The sequence below is a fragment of the Salvelinus alpinus genome, chromosome 10 (assembly GCF_045679555.1).
Source record: "Salvelinus alpinus chromosome 10, SLU_Salpinus.1, whole genome shotgun sequence".
In the NCBI taxonomy this organism is placed as follows: Eukaryota; Metazoa; Chordata; class Actinopteri; order Salmoniformes; family Salmonidae; genus Salvelinus; species Salvelinus alpinus.
In genome coordinates this window covers 58,484,832-58,499,574 of record NC_092095.1, presented here as the reverse complement: position 1 = coordinate 58,499,574, position 14,743 = coordinate 58,484,832, and the positions used below count along the sequence as shown (strand labels likewise).

The following is a 14,743-nucleotide window of genomic DNA, read 5'->3' as shown; positions in this document are numbered from 1 at the left end:
TGCGCTTTGAAGCAAGCCAATCAGTGAGTCCAAATGTGAACTTCACATGAATGTGAACTAGACAAAAATGTCGTATACAGTGTCAACGTGTATGATCATTATGTTTGATGTACAGTTACAATTGTGAAGAAAATTTGTCTTGGCACACACACCTGAATACACTAATAACTCCTTTCTATGTACACCAAAATTACGATCTGTTTCTCTGAATTGCCTTGTGAAAGCTGTTAGATCGTATTTTATAACTTAGCCAGTCATGTTGCAATAGAACAAGCTTTCAAATCATGCCCACCTGACCTAGATTGCGATTTATAACGGACCGTTTTTGGGTTGTGTAAACAACAACAGCAATTGTGTGATGGCGGCGATTCAGGGTTGTGTTCCAAATGAAAGAATTACAAGTGTGCTTGCTCTAGTTCCTCAACGTTGCAGCTAGCGGAGCAAAAAAGTACCTTATAGTTGAAGACTTTGGAGAGGTGTGGCGACTTGGAGACACCAGTTAGTCCTCTCACTCAAACCCTTGTAATGTTTTTGTTTTATGTTGCACCTACCCCACATTTTCCAGGAATAGTCTTATCAGGTTACTGAATGTGTCCAGAGTATTGTCCAGAGTATTTTCAGATTTCGTTATCAACAAATGTGGCGTAAATGTAAAATGCACATACAATCAAGTGTAATGTTGGATTTTTTTTCTTCTCAGGTGAGCTGAGAAGATAATTTTCTTCAAACTGTTCCCTTTCAGTTGCTACAATGGTTATGCATTTTAATATTTCTTCTGTAAGAAACATTTCAATTTAGCCCTATCCATATCGGCCAATTCCCTAGAGTGTAAAAGGTTAAATAGGCTACATTATAACTATTAAAATAAATGAAGCAAGGAGTTTGTAATTGGTCTGTTTAAACTTTTTGAATTGCACAGTGTCACTATCGTCTTGACTCTGTAAGGTGAAGTATGGACTCACGCTTAGAATACGGAAAGAGCAAATCATCATAGTTGCATTTAAACCACAATTGAAGTCTATAGGGTTCTACAATTGTTTCCTCGAGCTTAACAGAGTAGTCACTTGTAGCCTATTAGAATTGTGTATTTCATTTATAGCCTAGTTGCCGACAAAAATCATTTGTTGATATATATTTTTCTTCTGTCATCACCAGGAACCTGTGCTGACTGCTGATACAGCATCAATGTCACCTCATGTCTTTTTCATTAAATAGATTATGATATAAGCGCACATTAGTCGGCAGATAGGCTAAAGTCAAACTGATGTGCGCAATGACAGACGTAATTGACAGCACACGCCAAACCATCAATTCAGAATGTTTTAATTTAGGAAGAATAATGATTGAAAACTGAACGATTGACTGAAATGTAAACATAACAATAATGGAATTTAACTCATGAGGTAGAGTCCCCTGGTAAAGTTCTGTAAAACAACAACCCAAGAGTGCAAATACACACTTCTACCAATTTATTTATGTTCTATGTTGCATGTTAAAAGATGAAGCAATTTTTCCCCCGATATCCATAAACCACCTGTTCATAAGTTTACATCAGAGGAGGCTGGTGGGAGGAGCTATAGGAGGACGGGCTCATTGTAATGAATGGAATACATGGAACGGATTCAAACATGGTTTCCATATGTTGGATGTGTTTTGATACCGTTCCATTTGTTCTATTCCAGCTATTACAATGAACCCATCCTCCTATAGCTCCTCCCACCAGCCTCCACTGGTTTACCTAAAGCAAACAAACACTCCTTCTGTCTTTATGACCAGGCAGGAACACATCCTATTACCACACATTAGACCATATGACTAGCGTAGTTGTGTGGAGAATTACGTAATCCAGTGGTTTTAGGGCTGATGTGTGCTGCTGGGGAAATCAATAGGTTACAGCGGAGCCTATGGGCTGTGGGTTATCCAGTTCAGTACAGTAATGCGTGTTTGGCGCTAATCCAGAGGGCTGCTCCAATGAGCCCACGGGGTCCGAGGCATTTGGAGAAGCTTATGGACATATTACTGACTGTAGCCAATAACTGAATGAAGGAGACATAGTGTGGTGCTCTCAGGTATTAAAGGGTAGCTGCCCAGTGCACACACCTGGCTCTCTGGGTTTAATGAGTTTACTGCTTATAGATCTGAATTGTGGCGGAGAGAAACTTCAGTTTATTACATTTTGTGCCTCAGTGATTATTTGTGATGTTTCACATGAAGTTGGAACACTTCAATAACATGGCATCTTTGTCTCAACAACAAAACTACACGGGACATCAATGGACTAGTCGGGGTATACATGCGAGTCGCCCAGCGCGTCACCTCTGAAGGCCATTGACTGTAGCCGCGTGTTGAGACGTGTGTTTATCAGCAAACAGACGGGCTGACAGACAGACAGACTCTGATTCACACAGCCTCGCTCTGTTGAGGGATGATGGGCGTGAATTAAAGAATAGCAAATAGTGACGTCGTCTTGGTGATTGGCTACAAACCTACACCCATAGGACTTCACTACATACATGACTATTGAATAACATACTGTAACTTTTGATGGGCATCAATGGTGTCTATTAGAGAGCGGTCCCGTGATAGTGAGTAGAGGGAGAGATGGAGGCAAGCCATTGGATGCAGTACGCACTGGGTTAGTTACATTTACATTTAAGTCATTTAGCAGACGCTCTTATCCAGAGCGACTTACAAATTGGAAAGTTCATACATATTCATCCTGGTCCCCCCGTGGGGAATGAACCCACAACCCTGGCGTTGCACGCGCCATGCTCTACCAACTGAGCCACACGGGACTACAGTTAGTCACGAGGGGACTGTGGAGAGAGCGAGAGTGTAATGTGTAACGAAAAGCTCGGCCCCCCTGAACTTTGATATAATGCGTAGTAATGCTGTCTGGCTTTAGGAGAGAAGAGGAGGAGAAAAAGAGGAGAGGAGAAGATTTTTACACACACACACACACAGTTATGCAAGTGTACCTTTTTTAGGTTGACAATTTCAAATTGTCATTCCCGCAAAAGTGTTCAAAGGCAGCACTGTAATCTTTGTAGCTGTCAGTTTGCACAAGGTGCCCACTGTTCCTCTCCTGGTCGTCTTTTTATGCATTTTTCCATCATCTCCTCCTTGTCAACATGTCCTCTTCACCCCCACTTTGCCTATGATATATTGGTGGGTTATGAAACCCAAATACTAATTCATCCATAGAGCTGAAGCCATGAGTGAAATCTTACAGTGATGAGGCTCGTTGTACAGACTTTTTTCTGTGTGTAGCACCATGTTTTGGGCTCATCCCCTGACAATGGCTTGTTATTGATAAATACATTATTCATTTGGGGTAATTCCCTCGGGAACGTGTTCTGCCTCGGGGGAAATCAGCCAGGACACAGGAATCAGGACATTATCAATGATTCTGTCATCAGTCTCAGCCAATGACATCTGTTCGCTATTCAATTATTTGGTTCCCGCAGCAGCTACTCTTCCCTATTCCTGAGGGTTCACTCAAAACACAAGTACAAAATCATACACAGAAACATAGCAACATAGCATAGAGACAGTAATGTATTATTCATTAACACGAAGGTGAGCGATGAAACATGTATGAAGCAGATCGGGCGACCGACAGACACATAGGAACAGTAACACACTGGTCAATACTAGTAAGGTGGGACAGAGCCTGAAACTCTCAGGCCGTGGCTGTCTGGCTGCTGACTAATCTGCTCGTCTGGACAGGAAGTCTCTCTCCTGCTGACTTCCTGTCTCCTGGGGATTAGGTTAGGATTGGGGGAGCTCTCTCTCTCTCGCTGTCCACTTAGATAGATAATCTCCTTTATACTCGCCAGGGGGAGGGACCTTAATGAAGCATTAGAACCATGTCATGATATAATGGGGTCATGTTGTTGAGAGGTGAATATACAGACATGTAAATTATCATATCTGACTGCACAATGGATCTCTCCAACTGGGACAAGAAGATATTGAATTAATTTGCTTTGAAAGGGAAACTCATGAGCATGTAATGTTACCATTATGTAATGTAGCCTACACTCTGTTACATTAGATGTACTGTATAGCATGTTCTTAGTGTTGAATTATTCCTGATAGTCAGTAATACAGTACTACAGCATCTGTGTCCACCAGTGGGATATTTACACAGGATCTACTGCCTATATGGTGTTGTGACTGTTGTGCTGTGTTTCTAGGGACAGAACGGGACAGGAGGGACGTTTTGGGATTAGTAGGATCTGAGCTAAACGGATAACAGGCCATGACACCACTTGTAGTTAGACTTAGGATCCGGTCAGGGGTTTCTAAAGATCACACAAACATTTTATCTGATCAAAAACATTTGTTTTGTTGTTGTGTAAATTACATCAATTCAAAAGCTGTACTGTACATTACAATATGATGTAATATGCTTGGTCTCTTTAAAACCATTTTTCTGAGATAAAGAAAAAAAAGCTCATTTCCTTGATGTAGGCTTGCTGCATGAAAAATACTATGCAACTCTCAATGGACATGAGTACGTATTTCTCCTGATGACCTCACTCATAGAGCTTCGACCAAGCTTCCCGTATTGATCTAGCTGTAGCCAGGTTAAATGGCGGTATTATGACTGTGTGAGCTGTGTAATCACAGTGTTATCACACCTCACACCTCTGTGTCTCTCGGTCCAGTGTCTTTCAGCCAGGTGGTATTAACATATGACTTAACACCCTCATACTGTACGTGTGTCTGTCTGCCTCTCTGTGCGGACAGACTGAGCTACTTCTTGAACAGGGATCCACAGAGCTCCTCCTTAATCCATTTTGTCTTGTTGCTCTCCTTTTAATTATCCGGTTAATTCCTTTCCATCCAATAACATTCTACTTTCCATTCATTTGGTTCCAACATGGTGCCCATCATAATTCTAGAATCTCAAAGCTGACCACCAAACTCTGTATATCTTTGGCCCTGCCTATAACTATTGAGCTGCTACAGCTCCAATATTACCAACCGTACTGCTGAGTATTAACCTACACAGGGAGGGCCCTGTGGACCAAGATGCTGATGATGGATTGCAGGGATTTAATGGAGCAGAAAAGGCCACATCAGGAGAGATTGAGCCAGTGAGTGTTTGAACTTGGTAATGTTCCACGTGTTGGTTCCGGGCCCTTGGATAGGAACACTAAAGAGTGCTGATAAAGGGGGGCATAACCCTTAATGCTGTCCCCCTCAGAGAATCACATCTCACTACACAGCACACACTCATTCTTTAGAGATCATACAGAGACAGGAACATTGCTCAGGTGTATCTCAATAGTCTGAAATGGCTTTGGGCTCAATTCAATCAAATCTCAATGACAGTACTCTTTTTCTTTTATCAGTGTTTTGTTATTAGGTCACTGGTCCCAGAGCCCAGAGGGAGCTGCTCAACCTGTTCCATGTGATCCAACTGAAACGGTTCTAATCTACAGTGATGTCAGGATGAAAGCAGCCCAGCACGACACATTCATAAAACTGAATGTAGATAGAAATGTGATAGAACACTGTGTGATAGAACATTGTCCATTCTACACAATACATTTCTATGTGGATGGATCGTTCAGGACATTCTGTCCTAGAGAACAGAGCCCCTCTACCTATCCACAGCAGTGTCAGAGGAGAATGAGCCAGCCTAGCACAGCAGACAGTGGTGATGTAATAGCAATGGATGGTGGATGAGCGTTTGTCAGTTTGATAGGACCTTAGTGAAGTGAAGCGTGAAAGTCCTCACTGTTCGAATAGGAGAGATTCTCAACTTCTAGACTTGATGAACTGCACGCTCAGCCCGGAAATACATTATGAGAGAGAGAGAGAGCTTGACATTCCCTTTGATCTATTATGACTGATATTAATCAGATTATTGACGAGCAACTAGTTACAAAATGGACGTCCCTCCTCACGGTCCCCTGCTGGGATGGAAATGAGGAGCTAATGGTTAAATAATTGTCAGAATTCTTGAAGAATGTGCCATGACAACTTGGAGACACACTGTCTGTCCTTGGAATAAATTGTGTGAATGAGTGTAAGATGGAGAGAGGGTGGTGTCTTGAGCCTCCTTGAAACAGACTGTCACTGAATAAAAGAGGAAGAGATGGAGAGAGGAGATGAAAGAGAGGGGGGAGTGGCTGAGGGCACAGGTGGCAGCTTTATTTCACGGCTGATAGGGAGCTAATGAAACACACTGAGGCGTAGTACTATTTTATCCACTGTGTCAACACCATAGGTGAGAGCCGTGGTGCAGCGTACCATAATATAGATCCTCCTCCTGTTCCCACAGTGACGACCAAGGACATCAGGGTTCATGCAACCAGCTCTCTGGCCCGTGCCCGGACGAGCGGAGCGTAAAATCAGTGTGTGTGATCCCCTTTAAAAAAAACTTTTCAGGGTTATAATGGAGCACAAAGACTAGTTCGATTTAGAAGTTAATGGTTGGTTCTATAGACGTCACGCTGCTGATGTGTTTAGGCTGTGACCTCTGACCTTTCAACATTGGTTGTCGTCATAGAAAACATGTTAAACACTCATGTGATTGACTGTCTATGGTTTGTCTGTCATACATAATGTACAAGAAAGGTCGTCTGACAAGTAGAACAAAAACATGGCAGTCTGAATTTTAACTTGGTCTTCATCACTAGGATGTGTTCTCTGCAGCAGAAAACTGATAGTGTCAAAGTGTCCTTCCGTTTTGAAATGGAAAACACACACCATCTCCTATTAATCAAAGATAATTATATTTTCCTGAATTGTACCATGTTCTAACAAGATCCTGCTACAACTCTGTTGTCTCTGATCATCAGAGGAAGACCTCAGTCTCATAGAGGAAGACCTAAGTGTAGACAGAGGGATTTGTTTCCCTGGAGAACTGGGTCATTGGATCCTCATGTGACCGCCCACCAGCCAGGAGGCCTGGGGTGAGACAGCAGCATTACACACAAACACTCAGGAAAAGGGGAAAGGTTTCGCCGACTGAAGCCGGTAACGAGAGAGAGAGAAGGGTTGGGGAATGAGAGAGAGGCTTTAGAATAATGTGGTGATGGAAGTCAAATTGAATTGTCTGGGTAATAAAAACAATCTCTTCATGCTCTGAACTGTGGTTGAGTGGATTGTGAGGACATGGAAAGTGCTGGAATGGGGGCTTTCTGAGGTCATTGTGTCACCACTGACTAAAGTAGACTTAAATATACTGAGTGGACAAAACATTAGGAACACCTTCCTAATATTGAGTTGCCCCCCCTGCCACAGAACAGCCTTAATTCATCAGGGCATGGACGCCTAAAAGGTGTCAAAAGCGTTCCTAGGGGATTGTGTCAAGTTGGCTGTATGTCTTTTGGGTGGTCGACCATTCTTGATACACACGGGAAACTTGTGTGAAAAACACAGCAGCATTGCAGTTCTAGACACACTCAAACAGGTGCGCCTGACACCTACTACTATACCCCGTTCAAAGGCAGTTCAATATTTTGTCTTGCCCATTCACCCTCTGAATGGCACGTGTACACAATCCATGTCTCAATGCTTAAAAATCCTTCTTTAACCTGTCTCCTCACCTTCATCTACACTGATTGAGGGGGATTTAACAAGTAAATTAATAAGGGATCATAGCTTTCATGCAGAGCTGCTGTGAAGGAAGTTGTCAAAGAAGTGAGTTTGTGTGTATACAGGAACTCCCGCCCCCACCTACCGTCAACCAATCATTATAGCTATATGAAACCTCACCCTGTGCAATTGGGTCCTGGGCTTCCTGACGGGCCGCCCCCAGGTGGTGAAGGTAGGAAACAACATCTCCACTTCGCTGATCCTCAACACTGGGGCCCCACAAGGGTGCGTGCTCAGCCCCCTCCTGTACTCCCTGTTCACCCATGACTGCGTGGCCATGGGTGATGTCGATTACGGCAGCCCCCCACACCTCTCTGATTCAGAGGGGTTGGGTTAAATGCGGAAGACACATTTCAGATGAATGCATTCAGTTGTACAACTGACTAGGTATCTCCCTTTCCCAAACTACCTGCCCTCCAGGACACCTACAGCACTCGATGTCACAGGATCATCAAGGAAAACAACCACCCGAGCCACTGCCTGTTCACAACGCTACAATCCAGAAGGCGAGGTCAGTACAGGTGCATCAAAGCTGGGACCGAGAGACTGAAAAACAGCTTCTATCAAGGCCATCAGACTGTTAAACAACCATCGCTAACATAGAGTGGCTGCTGCCAACATACAGACTTGAAATCATTGGCCACTTTAATAAATAGATCACTAGTCACTTTAGTAATGCAACTTTAATAATGTTTACATATCTTGCATTACTCATCTCATATGTATATACTGTATTCTATACCATCTACTGCATCTTGCCTATGTCGCTCTGTTATTGCTCATCCATATATTTATATTCTTATTCCATTTCTTTACTTAGATTTGTGTGTATTAGATAGTTGTTGGGGAATTGTTAGATATTGCTGCACCGTCAGAACTAAAAGCACAAGTATTTTGCCACACTCGCAATAACATCTGCTAACCATGTGTATGTGACCAATAAAATTTGATTTGATTCACCTGGTCAGTCTGTCATGGAAAGAGCAGGTGACCTTAATGTTTTGTACATTCAGTGTATGTATGTTTGTGTATATCTGTCATATCCTGTGATCAAATATCACAGATGGTCGTGTTCGTTGTCCACGTATTGTGAGTGGGTCGAGGCACCGTAATGATACAAGTATTACAATTGGCTTAATCGCCTAATCTGATCTCACAAAGACATTCTTTTTCAACTCTTACTTTGCAAGCTCCGTGAACTTCAGAACAGATTTCCATTGTTTCAGTATCACTTCCCTACCATGTCCTTTTGTCTCTGCGTGCTTAGAAATTCCTCAGCCTAGGCCTGTAATCTGCTAAATGATCTATTTAAAGATAGCTGGCTCTTGCTTGGCAGCCTTTTGTCTATCAAACGCCTGGTGAGGTGAGTGGATACAATGTGCCCACAGATCGATTTGAAGCGTTTAGGAGAGAAGAGGGAGGCTGCTATCAGGCTGCTGTCAGTGATCTGACGGAGAGGTATTGGGTTGTTATGCCTGGCTGCACGTTGAGTGAGTGTGAGAGAGATTTCTGCTAGTCAAAACAATTCAGCTTCAAGTCAGAAAAAAACAACCTCAACTCTCTCCGTTCAAAACTTTTAATGGTATCGATTTTCAATGTTTTCATTCAAACTAATTAAATAAAGGGTTAAAGTCAGAGCCAGAGCTGTGACTGTGGTCTGTGTTGTCCCCTATCTGGCTCCTAGCTCTATGACAGGGAGGTTCCTGACAGGTCTATGCTATTTTTGGTCCTGGCTTTAGCTGTTGAATGTTTCATAGGTAGTAGGAGATTGACTGACTGGCTGGCTGACTGGTGCTGCTAAGGTGAGAGTGTAGTGAAGTGATGCCACAGGGCCAACACACACACACCTGGCTCTAGTCTGGAGGATTAGATAACACCACAGACAGACAGCCTTAAAGGCTCTGTATGGTCAATCTGACGTCTGCAGTGGCTGTACAGCATTTACTGAGATACGGCCTCTGCAGAAGTCAGGGCATTTATACTTCTTACGCTTCGCAGAGCTGTTGTGAAGGAAGTTGTCAAAGAAGTGTTTGTGTTCATACAGGAAGTCCCAATCATGTCAATGCGGAGCTTTACGGAGCCCTCCGTATTGTTACAATATGTGGGCGGTGCACGGCGACGTAACCTTTTACACTGAGACCAGAGAGACACTTTCACTGTGACGCTCACACTTACACCTCCGCTAGGTTTTTGAACACAGCCCTGGACTTAGAGTTGACAGGTCTATTTTTGGCATTTCTGTTTTGGCGTCTGTTCTATTGTCATTTGATACATTCTTAGCTACTTTGATTTAATCAGGGGAGTGAGACCAGGGTTCATTTTCAATGGTGGCCTGAGACCACAAAGCAAAAGATTTAAAGAAATATAACAAGTACATTACATTAGAACATCAGCAACATCACAGCCTTCATTAACAAGTTACTAAATCAATCAGTCAAAACTATTGCACACCTCTGTGAACTCATTCATCATCAGGGTTTCAAACTGCCCTAGTGGCACCAGGGAATCTAAATGTAATGAGTTTTGTAAGTGATTCCAAAAATGTGGAGCGTGAGAACTGAAAGCGGATTTACCTAATTCCATGGAGACCCGAGGAATCTGAAGAGTTAACCAACCCCGTGAACGGGTTTGGTATCTCATTAATTTATATGTTGGAAGCTTGTGTAGTTTATCAAGTTTGAATTGATGGGAGTGGAGGTATAATCAAACCTGGCTGAGCACAGAGCTCTGAGGTGTTCCTCACAGTGCCCGTGTTCAGTAGAGCTGGGCAGATTAGGTCTTAACATATTTACCCCTGCTGAAGGGTCAGCTGGTCTGATCCCACCACACAGGCAGTCCCCCATCACATGACTAAGGCCTGTGTGATCATGTGACTGTTTAGCCCAGAACAGAACTGCCTCTATGGTGTAACATGCACACTAGTGTGACCATGTAGATGATCAGTCATGGGGAGCTTTGTTAGGATTCATATCTGTGTTCAACGGTTTCCAAAGGCTAAAATCTTTCGGCGACAACATATTGAGTTTTTATGTGCACTTGGTTTGAGTGTTGTCGGGTTGAGTTGGGTGTTTTCCTGTGTCTGGAATGCAGTGCATTGTGTGTGTGTGTGGTAGCTTTAGACAAAGGGGGTTTGTTTGAGGAAGTCACACAGAGACCATGTGAGTGGATGACTGGCTGCTGTGGCCGTCCTGGGATTAATGTTGCTCTCTCAAACACACTGCCTCTTAGGCCTGGAAAACACACACACAGAGACGATAGCTGGGGAGACCGAGCAGGAAGAGAGAGGAGAGGACCAAACCTGGCACCACTCTACAGACGAACAGAATAGCTGCAGTCACACAGCCATTCCTGGGAGTCATACTGCTTGTGAAGCCACATGAACGCACTGATAACCTGCACCTTTGTTATTCTGCACCTTTTCCACTTGACTTTAGTAATGCATTGTGATGGAAATGTTCTGTGTGTATCCAATCGTATGTTTAGAATAATGCTGCTTTCTAATAACCTGTCATGGTTGGGTTCATGCGAGTGACAGATTGACTAAGCAATTTGGCAGTATGCCCAGAACATTGCTCTGGGAACCAAAAGGAGTATCTCAGTTTCAAGGTAAGAAGACTTGTGTGGTATCAGTCAGTTTCATGCAGGAACCAACCATGCTTATTTGACTTGTTTGTGTAGCAGTATAAGAAGAAAAATGGTACCCCTTTTTCTCCCCAATTTCTTGATATCCAATTGGTAGTTAGTTTGTCCCAACGCTGCAACTCCCGTACGGACTCGGGAGAGGCGAAGGTCGAGAGCCGTGTGTCCTCCGAAACACGACCCAGCCAAGCCGCACTGCTTCTTGACACAATGCCCGCTTAACCTGGAAGCCAGCCGCACCAATGTGTCAGAGGAAACACCGTACACCTGGCGACTGTGTCAGCGTGCATTGCACCCGGCCCGACACAGGAGTCGCTAGAGCGCGATGGGACAAGTACATCCAGGCCGGCCAAAACCTCCCCGGACGACGCTGGACCAACTGTGCGCCGCCCCATGGGTCTCCCGGTCGCGACAGAGCCTGGACTCGAACCAGGATCTCTAGTGGCACAGTGCCTTAGACCACTGCGCCACTCGGAACTCCCCTTTTAAAGTTTCATCAGGCTTGTATTGAGTTTGTGAACCTCTTCGTCCGTGATAATACAGATTGCATAATTTACTTGACATTAGTAATGAATCATACTTTGAGGAACAGGATTTTTGTTTCCCGTCCAAGCATTGACAGAGAAACAGCGTCTGTCAAAGTGTGCCATGAATCAGTAGGATAATATGATCAGTCTTCTCCCCATGTAGCAGACGGCCAGACGGCAATTCATGGAAATAGACTAATTAGTCTGGTTCCGTCCTGCTACACCCTAATATCCACCACTTCACACCCCCTGGAGCCTGTCTGGTCCTGCCTGGGACAAAACACAGCCTTGGGAACACTCAGCTCTGGACTGACTTATAGCCCTGGGACTGGGACAAGTCGGCCTCTACAATAACAAAGCGCCTGGGACGCTGGGACTTAGGTGTTGCTGTTTCCTATCACTCTGTGCTAAACATAACCTCCGAGATGGCTACGATATCATCTTGTGCCATGGTCTGTGTGTGTAGTGTCTCCTGGAACAAAAGGAGGAAGTGAGAAGAGGATTTATGAGGAGATGGTGTAGCGAAGGCCCAGGAGGTTTGGGCTAGTATAGCTTAGCATAGCCTCGTCCTCTGTCCTACCCTCTGTAGCATGGAGGAAGGAGTTTATTAACAGAGTGATTCAGCAGCTGTCCTGTACTGAGCCTTACAACAGACTACTTACTGTATGACACCATGCATGGTGCTGTCCTGTACTGAGCCTTACAGCAGACACCAGTATGACACCACGCATTAAAAAAAAGTACAAATTATTTCACATTTATTTAACCAGGTAGGCTAGTTGAGAACAAGTTCTCATTTACAACTGCGACCTCGCCAATATAAAGCAAAGCAGTTCGACACATACAACAAAACAGAGTTACACATGGAATAAACTAACACACAGTCAATAATACAATAGAAAAAGTCTATATACAGTGTGTGCAAATGAGGTAGGATAAGGGAGGTATGGCAATAAATAGGCCATGGTGGCGAAGTAATTACAATATAGCAATTAAACACTGGAATGGTAGATGTGCAGAAGATGAGTGTGCAAGTAGAGATACTGGGGTGCAAAGGAGCAAGATAAATAAATACAGTATGGGGATGAGGTAGTTGGATGGGCTATTACAGATGGGCTATGTACACGTGCAGTGATCTGTGAGCTGCTCTGACAGCTGGTGCTTAAAGTTAGTGAGGGAGATATGTGTCTCCAACTTCAGTGATTTTTTTTTTTCAGTTCGTTCCAGTCATTGGCAGCAGAGAACTGGAAGGAAAGGCGGCCAAAGGAAGAATTGGCTTTGGGGGTGACCAGTGAGATATACCTGCTGGAGCGCGTGCTACGGGTGGGTGCTGCTATGGTGACCAGTGAGCTGAGATAAGGCGGGGCTTTACCTAGCAAAGACTTGTAGATGACCTGGAGCCAGTGGGTTTGGCGACGAGTATGAAGCGAGGGCCAGTCAACGAGAGCGTACAGGTCGCAGTGGTGGGTAGTGTATGGGGCTTTGGTGACAAAACGGATGGCACTGTGATAGACTGCATCCAATTTGTTGAGTAGAGTGTTGGAGGCTATTTTGTAAATGACATCGCCGAAGTCGAGGATCGGTAGGATAGTCAGTTTTACGAGGGTATGTTTGGCAGCATGAGTGAAGCATTCTTTGTTGCGAAATAGGAAGCCGATTCTGGATTTAATTTTGGATTGGAGATGCTTGATGTGAGTCTGGAAGGAGAGTTTACAGTCCAACCAGACACCTAGGTATTTGTAGTTGTCCACATATTCTAAGTCAGAACCGTCCAGAGTAGTGATGCTGGACGGGCAGGCAGGTGCGGGCAGCGATCGATTGAAGAGCATGCATTTAGTTTTACTTGCATTTAAGAGCAGTTGGAGGCCACGGAAGGAGAGTTGTATGGCATTGAAGCTCGTCTGGAGGTTAGTTAACACAGTGTCCAAATAAGGGCCAGAGGTATACAGAATGGTGTCGTCTGCATAGAGGTGGATCAGAGGATCACCAGCAGCAAGAGCGACATCATTGATGTATACAGAGAAGAGTGTCGGCCCGAGAATTGAACCCTGTGGCACCCCATAGAGACTGCAAGAGGTCCGGACAACAAGATCATTTTAGAAAGTGAGGGTCCAGATTGTCTAGCCCGGCTGATTTGTAGGGGTCCAGATTTTGCAGCTCTTTCAGAACATCAGCTATCTGGATTTGGGTGAAGGAGAAATGGGGGAGGCTTGGGCAAGTTACTGTGGGGGGCGCAGGGCTGTTGACCGGGGTAGGGGTAGCCAGGTGGAAAGCATGGCCAGCCGTAGAAAAATGCTTATTGAAATTCTCAATTATTGTGGATTTATTGGTAGTGACAGTGTTTCCTAGCCTCAGTGCAGTGGGCAGCTGGGAGGAGGTGCTCTTATTCTCCATGGACTTTACAGTGTCCCAGAACTTTTTTGAGTTTGTGCTACAGGATGCAAATTTCTGCTTGAAAAAGCTAGCATTAGCTTTCCTATCTGCCTGTGTATATTGGTTCCTAACTTCCCTGAAAAGTTGCATATCACGGGGGCTATTCGATGCTAATGCAGAACGCCACAGGATGTTTTTGTGTTGGTCTGGAGAGAACCAAGGGCTATATCTGTTCCTGGTTCTACATGTCTTGAATTGGGCATGCTTATTTAAGATGGTGAGGAAGGCACTTTTAAAGAATAACCAGGCATCCTCTACTGACGGGAAGAGGTCAATATCATTCCAGGATATCCGGGCCAGGTCGATTAGAAAGGCCTGCTCGCTGAAGTGTTTTAGGGAGCGTTTGACAGTGATGAGGGGTGGTCGTTTGACCGCAGACCCATTACGGATGCAGGCAATGAGGCAGGGATCGCTGAGATCTTGGTTGAAAACAGCAGAGGTATATTTGGAGGGCAAGTTGGTTAGGATGATATCTATGAGGGTGCCCGTGTTTACACATTTGGGGTTATACCTGGTGGGTTCATTGA

The 14,743-nt window shown here is 44.3% G+C and overlaps 1 protein-coding gene across 8 annotated transcripts in view; it reads left to right on the top strand.

Moving 5' to 3' along the window:
* Positions 1-14,743, top strand: part of atp11a (ATPase phospholipid transporting 11A) — a 69,999-nt gene that overhangs the window by 995 nt on the left and 54,261 nt on the right. The gene's annotated exons all lie outside the window — the stretch shown is intronic.